The 15,471-nt window shown below is 49.7% G+C and overlaps 1 protein-coding gene across 1 annotated transcript in view; it reads right to left on the reverse strand.

The window, feature by feature from the left end:
* Positions 1-10,090, reverse strand: part of CTDSPL2 (CTD small phosphatase like 2) — a 44,084-nt gene extending 33,994 nt beyond the window's left edge. The window contains exon 1 of the mRNA XM_040570047.1: positions 9,882-10,090. The gene's annotated coding sequence lies outside the window, so the exon portion shown is untranslated. The remainder of the gene's footprint in view (positions 1-9,881) is intronic.
* Between the last annotated feature and the right edge of the window lie 5,381 nt (positions 10,091-15,471).

Consider the following 15,471-nt stretch of genomic DNA (forward strand, 5'->3'; position numbering starts at 1 on the left):
TCAAAACCTTTCCAAATAGTTTAAATCCTGCTCTCTACCTTGCAAGGAGCTGCTATTATGCTCTTTTTGCACTTGGCTTTCCTGATGAAAAAAATAAAAATAAAAAAATCCAACAACGTTGTTACAAATGGGGAAAATGCCATCACAATCGAGTTTTTTTGACCAGTTACTGCCCGTGCAGATCTAAAACTAAACGCTCTCCATTACATAAACATGCTGATTTAAATCTGATTTTTTCATAGCCCACTGCCCTATTCCTAAACGGAAAACTTTATTCTTACACATTTCAATCAGTGAGATTCATTTGCTCATTTATACATGTACCTAGATTAAAATTAATAGGAAAATAAGAGCTTTACTAATCCTCGAGTGACATTATGTTTAACTTTAAAAACACGCAACAGAGACATTATGAGCTTGAATCTCATTCACTTCCACAAACTTTCTTGAGATCAGTTTCAGGGACCTGTCTGACCCCGTGACAGTGAGGCTATTTTACATTTACTATTTTCTTTCATTTAAATGTGTTTTGGTTTTTTTTTCCTATTTTGTTCTGGGTGAAAAATCCACAAGAGAAAAATCACTGGCTATTCAGTGGAAAGTTAAATGAGGTTTCTGAACAACGTGCCAATAATGCAAAGCATAATAACCACAATTTAGCACAACAACAGAAGTTTTGTAAGCAAAGATTGATCTTCGAGCACACTGTAACGTTTCCATTCTTCCTTGGTTCTACCCCGAATTTCACTTATTTATTTCACAATCTAACTCCCTCCCTTTTGGTCTAACGTATCTCTGCCACTTTGAAATGCGTGAGACGTAATGAAATAATAACTTTATGGCTGCAAAGTAGCAGGTACGGCTCTGCAAACAAACAGAGAATCGCTCCGCTGAGAGAGAAGATCCTGTTTGTCTAGCGCCTCACTTTGCAAAGTTTATGTCTGCAAACAAAAGGTAGGAGCTGCGGAACTACTAAGGCTGCTGCTGTGATTCTGTACAGTACGGGCTTGCCTTCTGAAGAATAAGCATGCACAATCGGCTAACATTTAGGACGCCTGGCAGCCTGAAAGTCAGAGAAAAGGGAAGCTGCACATCTTTAACGCAGGGCGCAGATTCACGCGCTACACTAGGAAATGTGAACGAGTAGAGGCAGCTGAAGTCGGCTAATCTCGCCCCTTCTTCCAGAAATCCGCACCTATGTATTTTAAAATAGAGAAATCTGCGAAAAGCGCCGGTATCAACTCTGAGCTTAAATGGCTGTTGGATCTTCTTCCAATCGTCCCGCGGCACTGGGAGTAAATCCAGCCCCTCGTCGGAACCCAGCAGAGTAAGAGATGCCCCCGTCCCCTTCCCGAGCAATGCCACCCTCCTGGGCACGGGTTGGTTCACAGTATTACAGAGCAGTTACATTACAGCAGAATTTGGGAGAACTTCCAGATACTAAGGAGAGCTAATTTAATACCAAATTTAATGTAAATTAAGGTGTGCCTTCTATACTTATAACAAAGCGCACGTTACTTCTCACCTGAAGAAACAACTTAGCGAAATCACGGACGAATATTCTTGCTATTTATAAACGTTTTAATGAAAACAAAAGGCGTACTTCCTCGTTTCCACACCTCCTCCCTCCACATCCCTTCCAGCCCGGCAGGTACGTTTTCACTGCGCATTGCGACCAAAGCGGGGTGAGGAGAAGAGGCAGGCCGTGTCTCGGGGCCGTTTCCTCCAGCAGCAAGGCCAGGCGAAGGAAGGGGCGATGTTGCCCGCGCTGTTCATCCCCCCGCTGCCCGTTGCCCTTCAGCGGGCAGTCTCCAGCCCCAAGTTTTTGCAGAGCAGCCAGCACAGGGAGCTGCAGCCTCCCTTCTGCCGGCCCAGCTCGCTCCCACCCACGTGCCACACTTTGCTGCAGCCCCACGCCAGCCGCAGCCGACCTCCTCGCCGTCACGCTCCCGCGCCCTCCCCGGGCACTCAGCGAACCCTCCCTTTAGCCGAATTTTGAGGCCGGCTTGCTAAACTGAAAGGCTTCGACACGGAACCACACCAACAGGGGATGGAATACAAACATACGGCTCCAGGCAGGGGAAAGGACAGCCACGGCAGTAAACCAGCAAGCCCCGGGGTTAAAGCAGCGCTCCATGATCACCCACCTACAACCATCGAACACCCGGCTGCTTAGCTGTCGGCGTGCCCTGGCACAGCCACGGAGGGTGCCAAGGCACGGCTCTGCCCCGGTGGTGCTCGGAGCAGCTCGGAGCAGGGCACAGGCGAGGCTGCTCCCAACACGGAGGCCACCCTGTTTCGGAGGAAGGGAGCTGAGCTGGGAGGATGCGACCGGTGCCACTCCGCTTGCTCACAAGACCACAGGACCCGTCCTGGCCCACTCCGCTCACTGGCGTACCCCCGGCCAGCAGCACTGGAGAGACCGCTGTATGTTGTAGGCTGCTGGGGAACCGCAGCCCCGGCCGCTCCAGCACTGACTGCGGGGCTGTTTCCTTGATGCGATTCCTTCAATGATTCAGGTTTAAAATTGTCCTTTTATTTTATGGCAAGTTATTGGAACAGACACCATTCGGCTGCAAATTTTTAAAGCACCAGTGTTTTATGCCAGGGTTTCATTTGCTTATTGTACTCTCTGAAGGGCTGCATTCTGCAGCATAAACGCCGGGAAGCTTTTTTCTAATATGCCTGTAGATCTTTTTACAGCCTGGTTTCCAGGGAAAATAAAGCTTATCCAATCGCGTGTCCGTCAGCCCTCCCCTGGTAACCCGCTCACCACCCTCGACGTGATTTGACAGAGAGGGGGAAATTTCAGACAGGCCAAGTTCCTACAAGTCTTCTGAATACCTGAAGCCCTGTGGGTAAGCCAGACCCTTCTAGCAGTGAGCGAAAGCGAGCCGCAGCCCAGCCCTTACCCCCGTCCATCCCGGCCGCACACACACAGCCTTGCCGGCCTCCCCAGCCTGCCTCTGACCAAAAGGATTCAGCAGGGACACCGCAAACCCCGCCGCAGAGGGAGCGCTGAGGACGCCTGGAGCGCTGTGGGTGCAGGGTCTGGAGGTGAGACGGGAGCTGCGAGGCTTGAAAGGATGCACGGCTACGGGAAAGCAGACCTCTTGCATCCTGCTGGTCAAGTAACAACCACCGACCAGATGGATTATTTTAGCTCGTGCTTGTGATTACCCTTTTCAGGAAGGATCCTCATTTGTTGCACTTACAATACGGCAACAGAACTCAGAAATAATTTAAAGAATATATACATAAAAAAGCAGGCACTCTATTCATGCAAATGGTCAGCATCTTTTGTCCCTGAACACTACAGTGGACTAAAAACTCTCACAGAGCAGTATTTTAAAAACTGGGCTTCTAAGTAGAAATAAATACATAGTCTTCTCCTCATCCTTACCACTCATATATTTCATAAAACAGAATTTAGCTTCTTAAACTCCCTTTGGACACAGCGGATAAGCAAGACCAGCCAGATGAGTTTAAACAACCACCTGTCGCGAGCCCAGTTCACTCGGCAGCCTTTGCACAGAAGCAGCTGAGCGGTGTCGGTGTAGCCACGGGGAAAAGCGCGGAGCCAGGCTACGGAAGCCAGGCACAGGGTGAAAAGGCACCTGCCAGCCGCCCAGGACACTTCGTTCAGATTTTACTCCATTTGCTTCTATTCCGTGACGGCTCGCTGAAGGCTCTCACCCTCGTCCCTTTACGGACTTTTTGCTTCAGATTTGTCCCTTCTTCCACGGACGCCTGCACACCAAGGGCTCAGCATCAACAAATTCCCTCCACGGGTCTGTTGCTGCTGCTCCACGCCGTCTGACTGCCCGAACGAAGGCTGACAACGCTGAGTAAGCTGAAACAACGGCAGCGGGTTTGTCAGCACGGTCACTCTATTTTAAAAATAAAACTAAACCCTCAAAGAAAGGGCCCTGTACCCCAGAAATTCTGACAAAACATCGTCTGCCTGCAAATGCGGGCACAGAGCTTCTCGAGCTGCCAGCGACAAAGCGAAGAGCGTGCGGAAAGCTGCGCACACTTCTCTAACCTCACAGCACCCAAAATGCAGAAAAAGGGGAACAGAAAATACATAGAGAGGAGACAGAGCAGAGAGCAACCTTCGTCAAATAACTTTTTAACTTTGAAAGCACGGATCACTGATGACAAATGTTTATCTTCTGCTCTTGAACTACTTTATGGGTTGGAACCCTACTATGTTAATTGCCTCAGGACGTTTTTATATTAACTATTAATCTTTGAGAGCGAACATTATCAAACATTTTCCAGATATATAATAAACCAACCTACTATCACCAGAAAGTTATCTTCAAATAAATCCAACAGGATAATTAAGCACACCAATTAAGCATGGCACCTCTTCACCTGAACCATACCCACACAGCTCACTTCTCCAGCTGAGCTCTCCAAGACCTTTTCTTACGAGCGCTCCCGAGCTTTCTGGCCCCTGGGCATCACAAAAGTAAGGAGCTCCAAAGACAGTGACTACAGTTGTTTAAGAATATCACTCCAGCTACACTCGAGTCTCCAAAATCTGTATTTTTAAGAACATATAAATTAAAAAGTATCGTGCTTCCACTAACTTGCTTGTTTTCTTCTTTAATGTTCATAGATTCTGCCTTGATAAGCAAAATAAACAAGCTCTTCCAACCTTCCTTAAATTGATTTAATTACAACTGCTTGCTCTTGACAAGTTTAAGAAGGTGTCAAACAAACTGGGCTAGGTAACTCAATCAAATACACCGTATTTAAATCCAGCACACACAAAGCCTGCAAGTTCCTGTTCTCAGCTCTCTCTGCTATTTACAAGTTACCTCCTTCTTGTGGACTTTTTGTCCTCAGAAGACAAACCTCAACATTTCAGGCGTGCTATACTTTGGCAGAGACGGAAGCAGCGCTAACTGCTGCCCGTGTAACTACTACCAGCACTCGGCCTTCTCTCACCCCCCTCTATCTCCAAATCCAGCAGATCCTCATTAACGCCGCCAGGCCCACCCCGGACAGGCAGCAGCCCCCCAGGCCCTGGGCTCCGGAGCTGCCGTACCTGGACGAGCTCCCCCGGGAAACGAGAGGGTCCTGGAAAGCGGGGACAGACGCTGGGTTAGCTTGTGTGAAAAGGGCACGGAAAACGCAGAGAAGGCAAAAGAAAACACAGAACGCAGCTCTGCCGCCTCAAGTCAGCCCACTCCTTCCTGAAATAGCAAATACTTCAAAAACACGCGCCCTGAGAGGTACGCTACAGAAGGGGAAGCCTAGAGGCAGCGGTGGTGGACGAGGCAGGGTCCCACGGGGCAGCACCGCGGCCGCCCGCCGGGCAGGAGGCACCGCACGCCCCTCGAGCCAAGGAAATCCGCGCTGGTGGTGCCTAACCAACCACTGGCTGGTGTCTGCCAGGGCGGCGAGGCTGTCGGAAATGTGAGAGCTTACCCTGAAGTTACACCGATGCAGTATTTTGAGGGGGAAATACTCATCTTGTGTCATCAAATCCAGCTAAAGCACGGCGAGCGCAGTGCGACTCGTGCTGGCACAGGGAACCCCTTTGTGCAGGGGTTTTACCACTAACGAGGCTGCTGTCGCCGCGCCAGGGAAGTCCTTGTGGTATAGGCTAATCCTGAGATTGAATTACCTACCTGCCTCTAATTAGCACCTCCTAAAATACAGGATGAATCAAAGCAATCATAATTTAGAATGGCCTAAAGTAAACCGAGTTATGATTTGGACTGAATCAGTACAGCAAAAGCTGAACTGCTGAGGACAACCGCTCGGATTTGATGCGAGTTCCCGTTCATTTACTAACTTAAATCACCTATTCTTAAACGTACCCTAAATAAGGGCAGGTCCCTTTTCTCTCACGTGAGGCTTCCAGAATGCTCACGTGCCCTACAGTCTCACTCTCTTAGCCTTACTCTGCTGATAACGACACGCTTGCTGTGCTGTCACCGCACGTGTTTGCGCATACAGGTAAATCCCAGTCCAAATGTTTTAGCTGTGTATTTTTTCGCTGCTCCTCACACTTTGTATGCCGGCAACAAATAGCAGGATATATACTTCAGCGCTGTGCTACTTTAAGCAAGTATACAGAGCTTACTTTCCAGATGCTCTGGAGTTAGCAGCTCCTTTTAGGTAAAGCTATTTTCACCATAATGCTTACCTTGAAGTTACATCGACGCAGTATTTTTATACGCGAAACTATGAAGTGTTTTATGCCTTCTAACCCGATTCCTCACCCAACAAATAGAAATTCTGGATTCAGAAGGGTGTCTGGACTACTAGGGGTAACTTCAGTTCCTGTCGTCTCTTACAAGCACCTTCAGCATCACACCACTCAGCGGACAGAGGACCCTCCTTAGACCTAAGGTAACAGACAGGCGGCTTCCCAGTGCTGCCTTTAGGGTTCTGCCAGCTCGATGCATACAAACCCAACAGAAGGGGCTCAACTCTCATAAAGCTTTCCCCGTGGGGAGCTGTGTCTTTTTGTCACCCTACAGCAGAGATCGATGTGGCTGCCGCGTTAATTCTGCCCACCAGCAGCTGCGCATCTGCTTCCCATCGGGCTGTCCGCAGGGCCCAGCACCATAAATACTAAAGCATCAGGTAGGGAAACTGAGGCAACAAAGGACATGTGTCGGAGCACGCACCCGGCAGAGGTGCAAATACACTTCAGCTTTCCTGATACTCAACTCGGTGTTTTCCTACACCAGACTGTCCTGACAAGCGTTTCCCTGGATCATGAGGAAAGATGAAAAAACTTCTTATTCTCCATAGCTAAGAGGACTTTAATCAAAGTAATTATTGGAACTGATCTGATTAGGAAGTAATCTATTTCAAAAATGTTAAGACTGCCAACTGGGAAACTACTACCCAGCCTCTGACTGCTTTAGGTGTGGACGATTTCAGAGTTGATTTTTCAAGTATTATTGAATATGTCTTCATCTGTGAATGTAAAATATTTTTCTAAAACAATAAATAATCGCTATCTAGGCAACTCACCATGTGAACAGCACGTTAGGCTGGCGCACTGACAAGTAGCTGTGTGCGAAGTTCTCCTCCGAGCAGTCAGAGGCGATGCACTGCACTGCAACTGACACCGCACTTGAGCAACTTAACCTGTGGTTAAAGCACTCCGTAGGGCTGACACTGTCAAAACCGACGTGAATTAGATGGCTACCCCTCTTAAACCAGCTTGTAAAGAGCTTACTGCTCCTTTGTAGGATCAGAGCAGCATGATTCAATTCATACACTCTGCCCCTAAAAACTGTAAGTCATTATGAATTTGATTAATCAATTCTGCGCTTATGGTGCACGTTTGCTTTTTCTGAAGACCTAACTGGGATGAATAAACATCAGATGAGCTCTTCACATGCAATAGATGAAAACAATCTTCCGCTAAAAATTTACAAGAGATTGGTGCCAACGTTGTAGCGGTAATGCCAGCTGCTAGCAAAAGGAAAGAATTTCGTTCAGACTTGGTCCTTTACTTCCTGGGCTAAAAAGAGCAAGAAGCATCGTATCTGACCCACTCAGGGCGATGAATCAGAAGGGAAAGGAGGATTGCTGAGAGGAATGCTCCTGAGAAAGTGGGGAATAAGGATGGAGCTGGGGGGGAACATGGGGGGGGCAGCCTGTGGCTGTGGGGTACTCCTGGGCTGACGCTAGCAAGGTCCAAAAGCTGCAGTCCCTAGGAATTGGCTCCCCTAGGGAGACCAGGCTGAAAACGCACGGATGGATAAGAGCTTGTACAGGGTTTGAATAGGGAAGAGCCAGGACCCCAGATACTGGAAAAGGCAGCTTCAGAGTTAAACAGCTACACTGACTCCAGCTCTTCGGTTGTGAACTTGAATCCATCCTGAAGATGTTCTGGAACTTCCAGTTATCCCTTCTAAAGGACAAGAAGTCTCGAGCTTCTGTCAGAGAATACAGATGTCTAGAAACGCACATTAATTTTAAATTTCTGCCAAATTCCAATCCTACTCGATGCATGCTGTTTTGCCTTCTCTTGAGAGCTCTTGCCAAAATAGTTTGACTTCCAGTATTAGTTCCTAACAAAAATGTGCAGGAACTCCGAGCTATTACTCCACTTACACCTATGAAAAAGTTTCCTCCATGGGAATGAGATATTTGCATAGAAAACTGTCAGAAGAGGAAAAAGTGATTGTTAGTCTTCTGGAAATAGTATTTTTGTTGGTGTCAACCTCACTAGCATTACAAGTGATCAAAGACAACAAATGCCAATACGGTATGGAAAAACTCTGTAAGATGGAGACTAACTTTCCTTTTGGATTCGGTAGCAGTTTTAATCACTTGATGCTATTCAGCCTGCAGCAGTGTCATGTCAGTCTGCCGGGGAATCAACACCGGGGAAGGAAGTTACCAAGGCTCGCAGTGGAAGTCTGGAGATGGAAAATTACCTTTAAATTATGAAAATGCATGTGCAGCTCCAGCATATGTGGAATGTTTACATCGCTAGAAGAAAATGATCTAACTCTAACGTTAAATCTGCGGGACAGAATGACAGCAGAATTTTTTCTTTAATGAAGGAACTTTCTCCGATGAAACAGGAATGTCAGCTTCAGCGCATACTCCGCTGACTGGAACAGGATCAAGTCTTAACTAAGTTCCACACAATGTTTTCAGGGGAAAAGTGGAGAATGTTTTATGGAATTCAAGCCTGGATTTGGCTTGCATCCTAGAACATATATCTTGTTATGAAAACTGCTGAAACACTTTTAAGTGGGCAAGCCACAAGTGTCCTTGGAGCTATCCACTCGACTGGAAGTCACACAGGCGAAACTGAGGTAGAAAAGCTCGGGTTTGGGGTGGTGGTGGGGGAACGGAGGGAGGGGAAATCATCTTGGAAGCGTATCTGTTACACAGAACTGTTCACTTGTGCCTACAGCGTGAAGTAGTTACAACTTGTTTTCTGTTATTGTCACAGATCCAATACATTACTCCAGCTAAATCATAATCTCTTCCTGCCTCGGTTCATCCATGTGTAAACCTGATTCACTAACTCTTACCTTAATGTGTCATGGGGCTTAATTAATAACACTTAGGTCTTTTAAGCCCTCTACAAACATTAACTACTTCTTGTAACAACTCTCCGAGGTATTATTATCCCCATTTTACCGATGGAGAAATGGCAAAAGAGGCTGCGACTCGCCCAAGGCGACGGAGCAATAGCTACACGCAGAGATCTTTGCGGACCATCGCGTTGTAACGGCGGAAACTTATCGCGAGCGGCCGGGTCGATCCACACCACCTCGGAACCGCTTCCCGAAGCGCCCCACGCGCAGAAGGAGCACCGGGAGCAGCGCTGCCAGGAAACAACGGGCTCGGAGCGAGCGCGACGACCGCGGCGGCGCCGGGCAGCCCCGGGACGGGACGCAGCGGGGGGACACCGCCACCGGCCCCCAGCGCCGCAGCCCGAGCTCCACAACCCGGGCGCGGGGCGGCACAGGGCGCGCTGCCCCCCGGAGCTCCGAGTTACCGCCGGGAGCCCGGCACCCGCCCCCGGCCCGGCCCGGGACGAGCCCCGCGGCGGCCGGGCGGGGCGGGCACCCCGCAGGCCTCGGCCTGGAAGGGGCGGGGGGGGCGCGGCGCGGGGCTGACAGCCGCCCCCCGACCGCCCCCCGAGCGCGGCGGCCGGGCCGGGCCGGCTGAGCCCCGGCTGCGGGGCTGGCCTCGGCCGCCGGGCAGGGACGGGCGGAGGGGAGGGGGCGCGGGGGGACGCGGCCGGGCGGGGAGCGGGGGACGCGGGGGGCCCGGGGGGCGCGGGGGGCTCCCCCCCGGTGGCCGCACCCCGCTTCCCCCCCCCACCCTCGTCCCGGGCTGGGACCCCGCGCTGCCGGAGCCGCCGCCTCGCTTACCTGCGGGCGCGGGGTGCCGGGGAGGCGGGCCCCCGGTGGCCGGGCCCCCGGCGGCCGGACGGGCCGTGCCGGGCCGGGCCGCGGCGTGCCGAGCCGGGCCGGGCCGTGCGGGCGCCGCTGTGTTTACACCGCCGCCGGGGCTCGGCGCTCCGCAGCCGCTCAGCAGCCAGTCGCCATTTCCCGCCTACCGACCTGCTGCACCGCACCGAGGGACCCGGATGGCAGCGGGGCCGCCGCGCACGCGCAGCCCGGCCGGGGGAGGGGGCCGGGGGCCGGCGGCGCCGGGCAGGCCGGGAAGGAGGGGAGCGGGCGGCGGCGGCGGCGGCGGGGACGGGCTCGGCTGCCTGATCCCGAGGGCTGCTGCCGCCGAGGGCCGGGCAGGTTGCGGCGAGGGCCGGGGGCGCCTCACGGGGCGGCTCTGGGCCGGGCCGGGCTGCGGGACCGGCGGCCGCCGCGCCCTGAGGTGAGGTGGGGGGGCTCTGAGGGAGCCGTGAGGGGAGCGAGGTGGGGGGGTCTCTGAGGGAACGGGGGGCCGTGAGGGGAGCGGCCCCGCCCGCAGCTGCGGCTCCCTGAGGCGCGGGGCCCGGGGAGGGGGCAGCGGCCGCGGGGCGCCCGAGGGGGCTGAGGGGAACGGCCCCGGCCCGGCCCGGTCTCTGGGCGGCGGGGTGCGGAGCTGGCGGCCTCGCTCCCCCCGGAGCCTCTCCCACAGCGGGTCTGGCAGCCGCCGGCCTTCCCGGGAGGCCGCTGGAGACCGGCCCGGCGGGGGGCGAAGCGCCCGGCCACTCCGACGCTCCGGCCGGCCCTCCCCTCGGGACGGCCCGGGTTGTGCGCTGCTGCCTTCCGCAGCAGCAGGCAGGGCTGCGTTGGTGCTTTAAGACGCCTGTGGAGCCTAGCGTGGGGCTTTATTCCCACTTTCTTTATTATTTTCAACTTTTAGGCAGCCTCTCTTGAGGTGCTGGGGGTGCTGCCTGCTGGAGCAGTTGCGTGCGTTAGAGAAGCAGCCCGAGCACCCTGTGCAGGACAGCAGGGAGGTGGCAGGGCTGGGTTGGTAATTTACAACCTACTAAACTCGTATATCTGATTTTTCTTTCTGTCGGAGATGGCTTTTATCCACCGAGCCTTGTAAACAGAAGTCTTCGGTTCTCAGATTAATATGGTTTATGACCTTAGGACAGCTTCTGAAGTTAGTGCTGAAAGTAGCATGTTTCTACAAAAGCAGCTTTTGTGTGCGCGCTCTCACATAGCAGTCGGCAGAAACCCACAGGTATCGTGCGTTTTCTTTTTCTAATGCCTGTTGACTCCCATTTTAGCTTTTAGACCCCCATCATATTATAAAAGTCCCAGCTCCCTAGTCACTTATATTATTTATTGGCTTGTTAAACTGATCCACATCTGCTGCTGTGAAGCCAAAATTTGTTTTAAAATTTTATCACAGCACTCGTTCTTTAGCAGAAGACACTGTAAAAATAATTTTACCTTAGTTTCTGAAGAAAAAAAGTCATAAAAAGGCAGCAGGAACAGTGTAGTCCTTATTCAGAACAGGCCTTATTCCTTTAGAGCATTCAAGTATTCCTAAGCACAATCATTAAGCATTGTACTTGAATATTTTTTGTATGATCAGCTGTGAAAAAGGTTAGCTTGGACATGTTAAAACTTAATTAAACTGTTTGTCAGTCCATTAAGAGGAACTAGTATGGCAAGATAACTTTGTGATGTCTCATCGTACAAGCCCAAAAGGACATCAACGATACTCAGAAAGTGGGAGTTTTGAAAAATGGTAGGTGGAAATACTTCTTCAAGCTATGTAGTTAAAGTGGAACTAGCTGCCAGAGGAAATCATTTGGCAGGATTCGAAGCAAGCAGATATTTGTACGAATACCAAAACCATCTAGTGCGTTTATAACAAAAGCCAAAAAAACAACATTTAGAAGAGATACTAAAGGATATGACTCAGGGTTCAAACTAATCTTTATGGGAACGAGAGGTGTAGTTCTCAGTACTATGGAATATTTAAGTATGTCTTCCGCAGTGCTTTGTGCCATCCTCAGATTATCAGGGAGGGGGTGTTGGAGGGTATTGGTGTTGGAGGGCTTGGTCCCGTGTCGGGTGGGACTATAACAAGTCGTGTTGTTAATTGGCATTGCTGTGAAGGCAAAAGTTCAAAGGTCCTCCTGCTGAAACTTGTTCCCCGTGTTAATAACGTATAACGTGCAAGGAGTATTAGCTCTGCCTGTGTGTAAAATGGAAAAACACTAAATAGTGCTGTGGCTGCGTGTACGCACGTGAAGCGTTACAAGCTTGGAACGTGTGCTTGCTTCAGAGAAGGCTCGTGTATTGGCAACGGCAGGTTTTTCCCTTGACAGTAGATTTCAAGGACTGTCAGACTGCGATATTCTAGGTGCATGTTTTCTTCACTTTACAGAGAAACTGAAGGGAAAAAAATGCATAGTTGCTAGCAGCGTTGCACATTCTTGAAACGTTATACTCTGTGAATGCTCATTTGAAAGGCCGTTCTTCATGTTTTATGATTTCCTCCCGAATTCACCGTCCTGCAGCCCCAAAGTCTTGCTGATCTATTAGGTTGTTGTTTACACACTGATCATGCTCATTGAAAATGATTTGCTTTGGAGTGACTTTCCTATTCGTTACGGAGATTCAGCATGGGTGAGCCCACCAGTTTCTCCTGGGAAGCTGTTTCATATGTCTGCATTTAGGGATTGTATTTTGTTACAGGTTTGAATGTAACTTCCAGCTATTGCGTCCAGCACTTCTCAGCAAGACTCAGAAGTTGTACGCTGCTGTAGTTGTTCTTCCCTGCGTCAGGACCCGCACGCAAGGATCAGGTCACGCCTGGAATTCTGTTTCATAAGCTGAAGACGGTGCATTCCTAAATCTTGCCTGAGGGGCTTTGTTTTTTTTTCTGTGGAAAAGGGTTTTATTCCCTGGATAATGTGGGGGCCCTTTAAGTTCTCCAGCGTTTCAACATCTTTCTTTATTTGTAGGTCCCAGTCGCTACTCTGAGCACAGTCGTTCAATGTAGTTTATTCTGCCAAAGTGAAAATAACTGTGATGCGACTATGAGAGGTAGTTGTATAAACAAAACAATTCTTGTTTGGGTTTAATTTTTTAAAATCACCTATTTCCAGTATTTGTTGTTTCTCTTGCTTGTCTGAAGGGAATAAATTTTGTTTAATAGGGAAACAGAACCATGCACTTGACTTAAATGAGAAGCAGCTACCAGGCTCTGCTTGCTCCTTTGTGCCTAGACGTCTGTGATCCAATCTGGCTGTCCAGGAACAGCCCCAGACGTGGTGTTCTGACTGCTTACACTTCAGCTGACGGGAATCAGCATTCAGATGGTACTCTGCGCCTGTTCAGAAACAAAGGCAAGCACAAATTTAAACCAACTTAAATGTATGTTTGATCTAGCACAGAACGTCTTTGAAGTGTCTACAGTCAAGAAACAATCCTCTGGGGATGAAAATACACATCTGCAAGTGGTCAAGCCCAGTCTGGGGAAGTTAAACTGTAGTGTCCGTACTAGCAACCCCATCGGTGCTACGTGGGAAGAGATTGATACAGGTCTAGGGATTGAGCATGCTGGTTTCTGTGTCGGCATGAAGTTCTTGCATCAGTATCGTAACCCTTTCTGTCTGTCTTGAAAATTCCAGTGTAATCTACTAAATAGGTATATATGCCCCGCTTTTTTTTGTTTTTTTTTTCTATTTTCTTTAAACCAGTGCTGTACTAGAGAAACACAGTATCCTTGGTGCTGGAGTCTTTAAAAAGTTCTAGCTATTGCAGAACTCTGCACTGTTTCCCCACAGCAATGCAGACTATTGGAAGCACCCAATCTCACTTTTCCTAATTTCTTCCAGAAAAGATCCTATTAAAAATTCTGGTCCTTCTCTTCAAAGAAAGGTCTGAGGTTACTTAAAGTTTAACTTGAAAGTTGAAATACTTGGGTGAGAGGCTGTTTAAGGTTCTGCATATACCCTGAAGCAAGGACTGCAGTTACGATTTCTAGTGAAGTTCTCCATAATACGGACGAAGCTGAAAGTTGTCGGTTACTGAATTTCTTGAAGGGCTGGTGCTGAAAAGTGAAATAGATTCTGCTAACAATTAGGGACCTCAGGAACCTCGCTTCAGGTGAAACAGCATTTTCCCAGAGCCACCGCGTGGCTGAGGCTGGAGGCACCTCTGGGTCCCTCTGGCCCAACGCCCCCCAGCAGGGCCACCCCCAGCTGGTGCCCAGCCCACGTCCAGGTGGCTGCTGGAGCTCTCCAGGAGGGCCCCCAGCACCTCTCGGCACAGCCTGTGCCGGGGCTGCAGCGCTGCGGGCACAGAACATAAAGCAAACCTATGATAGGAAGACACTCCATTGCGTATGTTTCTTTGCCGTGGGAGAATGTAAGAACGCTTTGACAGGTGTTAATCACTTTTGTTAATTCACCGTTTGGAGGAAACGCAAAGCTGATAATTCACAGCATGTTTTGAGCAAGCTTGATAATAGACTGCTGGCACTGTTTTACTGTTGCTACTACCTGAGAAACGGGGGTTTAGGGAAATGCGATGTCATGAATTCAAATAAAATTTGATCTTTTCTTGTGTCGTGGAAGTTGAAGCAATCGCTGTTCTGTGGTGTGTTTGGCTGTGTGCAAGCATGGAAATGCTTCAGTTGCTCTAAGACACGTGGGAAGCAGTGAGTTTGTGGCGGTGAATTCTCCACGTACCACAGGTGCACACGCGTTTGTTCAGGCAAATTGCCGAGAGTCCGAGGGGAGCAGTACGTGGTTGTGTGCGCAGGGAGGTCGGGGGAGTGCCACATTGCCGTAGCTGTGCCATGAAGGTAAGGACCTGGCTCCTCTTCCTCCTCCACTCGAGGCTTGGCCTCTGGCGGGTCGAACAGTGCAGCGCGTGTGTGGGGGTGGGGGGGTTCACGCAGCCTGTTATAAAACTGGGTGTTTCTGCAGAGGGTCTGTGGCATGTGTCAATGCTCCACTGAAGCAGAAGTGCGTGACAGCCTCAGGTCCAGTCACCCTGGTGTATTTCCCAGGCAAATCATGCTGTGAATCCCTGAAAACGTGTAATTTTGTACTGCAAAATGCTTACAAGAGTTCTTTTGCTCTGCAGACTTTGTTTTTCACTGGTTATGATTTTGTCCATATGAAAATGTAAAATAATATTTAATAAAATACATATATCATCAGTTGTTTAGTGTCTGTTTTCATCTTGCCATTTGTCACTTTAGTCTTAAAGAAATGTAAGCAGAATCCTCTTTGCAGCTGTTAAATTTCTGAAAAAAATGGTTATTTTTCATCTGCTTAATACAGAGCTAATTTTTCCCTTTTGGTGAGATACTACCCATCAGCTTGGTTTTCCTAATTTTAAACTAAATTAGGTTCACCAAGGAGTTTTAGCTCTTGTGGGATCTGTGTAACTTTGAGAAAGCTTTGGGAAAACCTGTCTACTGAAAACCCACAAAATTGGATAGTGGGACGAACTAGAACAAATTATTTCTTCAACTGTTTGTTGTAGGTGCTTGGATTTCTAATACGTGGCATTGAAATCATCCTTCACTCTTGCTAGC

The sequence above is a fragment of the Cygnus olor genome, chromosome 11 (genome assembly GCF_009769625.2).
Source record: "Cygnus olor isolate bCygOlo1 chromosome 11, bCygOlo1.pri.v2, whole genome shotgun sequence".
NCBI lineage: Eukaryota > Metazoa > Chordata > Aves > Anseriformes > Anatidae > Cygnus > Cygnus olor.